We start from the raw sequence: 2,775 nt of genomic DNA on the forward strand, positions 1-2,775 counted from the left end.
GCTTTTTCCTTTCTTCCACAGACTCTCTCTACTTGGGATGGTATTTTTTAACTTGCTATTTAAAGATGTTCTAAGGAAAGGAAAATTAAAATCTTAAACTATTACTATGAATTTTACTGTTTATATTGTGCAATGTCAGTTTTGAAAGAAATACAAGAATATTTACTTTGTATGTAGAATCATTGAAATCACTCAGTTCATATTTCATAGCTCATACGTCCACACACATTCTACCAGCACTCTATGGAAGCCAGTGGCTTCCGTAACACAACTCCTTTGTACTTGTTTTGAGTCTCACTGAACTCCTGTGCGTTGTGCCTCCACTGGATTCTGCACTCATGCGGTACCATGAACGAGGCCACAAGGAACAGTGACTGACATGCATGGTGCACGCATCTCCTGCTCATGTGTGTGGCTCCCTGGTCTCAACGGACTTCACTTAAAACACAACTTGAAAGATAAAATTATTAAGAATTTCAACTCCAAATATCATACGTTATTACTTATATGTGGAATCTAAAAAAAAAAACGGATACAAATGAACTTACTTGCAAAACAGATAGACTCACAGACTTTAAGAGCAGACTTGTGGTTGCCGGGGGGGGGCGGGGAAGTGGGGAAGAGAGATAATTTAGGAGTTTGGGAATAACATATACTCACTATGTTACATATAGTAACATATACTCACGACTATATATAAAATAGATAATCAACAGTGATCTACTGTATAGCACAGGGAACTCTACTCAATATTCTGTAATAACCTATACGGGAAAAGAATCTGAAAAAGAATGGATATACTTATATGTATAACTGATTCACTTTGCAGTACACCTGAAACTAAAACAACACTCTAAATCAACTATACCCCAATATAAAATAAAAATTAAATTACAAAAAAGGGGAAAAAAAAGAATTTCAAGATGGTGACAGCAGAGTACTAAACCAAGTGTAGCACCCTTCTGAGCATAGGGCCCTGTTTGCTTGCTTAGGTCACATGCCCATGAAGCCAGGTTTGCCTCGAGGATGCCTCATACCCTATGGCCAAGACAATTGCTTCTCTGAGAGTTCTAGTACAGGGATCAAACCTGATTCTCATGTGTTCCTCAGACCCTCATATATTTCAAAAGTTAGTGGGATGATTATCAGTGAACTCAAGCCTTTGTCTTTGTGCAAAGAAGATATTCCAGCATTGGCCTAAAGTTCTTACCATGAACAGCCTCATGTGAACTGAAGTCTGAAGACAAGTTTCCTGTCATCCTTCTGTCAGCTCTGGGGAGCTCTGCAGCACTGCCCTCTGATGGCTCCATGGCAGCAAGTTTAAGTTTAAAAAGTCTTGGAATGGGAGAAAATATTTGCAAATGAAGCAACTGACAAAGGATTAATCTCCAAAATTTACAAGCAGCTCATGCAGCTCAATGTCAAAAACACAAACAACCCAATCCAAAAATGGGCAGAAGACCTAATTAGATATTTCTCCAAAGAAGATATACAGATTGCCAACAAACACATGAAAGAATCCTCAACATCATTAATCATTAGAGATATGCAAATCAAAACTACAATGAGGTCACACCGGTCAGAATGGCCATCATCAAAAAATCTAGAAACAATAAATGCTGGAGAGGGTGTGGAGGAAAGGGAACTCTCGCATTGTTGGTGGGAATGTAAATTGATACAGCCACTATGGAGAACAGTATGGAGGTTCCTTAAAAAACTACAAATAGAACTACCATATGACCCAGCAATCCCACTACTGGGCATATACCCTGAGAAAACCATAATTCAAAAAGAGTCATGTACGACAATGTTCATTGCAGCTCTATTTACAATAGCCAGGACATGGAAGCAACCTAAGTGTCCATCATCAGATGAATGGATAAAGAAGATGTGGCACATATATACAATGGAATATTACTCAGCCATAAAAAGAAACAAAATAGAGTTATTTGTAGTGAGGTGGATGGACCTAGAGTCTGTCATACAGAGTAAAGGAAGTCAGAAAGAGAAAAACAAATACCATATGCTAACACATATATATGGAATCTAAGGAAAAAAAAAAGTCATGAAGTACCTAGAGGTAAGACGGGAATAAAGACACAGACCTACTAAAGCATGGACTTGAAGATATGGGGAGGGGGAAGGGTAAGCTGTGACAAAGTGAGAGAGTGGCATGGTCATGTATGCACTACCAAACGTAAGGTAGATAGCTTGTGGGAAGCAGCCGCATAGCACAGGGAGATCAGCTCGGTGCTTTGTGACCACCTAGAGAGGTGGGATAGGGAGGGAGGGAGCGAGGGAGACGCAAGAGGGAAGAGATATGGGAACATATGTATATGTATAACTGATTCACTTTGTTATGAAGCAGAAACTAACACACCATTGTAAAGCAATTATACTCCAATAAAGATGTTAAAAAAAAAAAAGTCTTGGATTAGTCCAGTGCTTCTCTAACCTTCACTTTAACAGTAGCAAATCACCTTGAGATCTTGTTAAAATGCAAGCTCTGAATCAGTAGGTCTGGGGTGGAGACCAAGACTCTGCATTTCTAGAAGGACCCCCACAGGATGCTAACGCTGCTGTCCATGGACCGCTTTCTAAGCCTCAAGGTACAAGAAAAGGTCTCTAAGCTTCCTTGTTCTGAACTTAGCTTCATGATTCTAGGCCTGTCCATGGGACTTGGTTCGCTCCTCCACTGCCTGCCCTACTCTGCTCCTGTATACCACACTCCTTCCCTTCTCAAGTTAAATTTTCCATTGGTCACTCCCAGGTCCC

Source organism: Tursiops truncatus, chromosome 1, assembly GCF_011762595.2.
Source record: "Tursiops truncatus isolate mTurTru1 chromosome 1, mTurTru1.mat.Y, whole genome shotgun sequence".
Classification (NCBI taxonomy): domain Eukaryota; kingdom Metazoa; phylum Chordata; class Mammalia; order Artiodactyla; family Delphinidae; genus Tursiops; species Tursiops truncatus.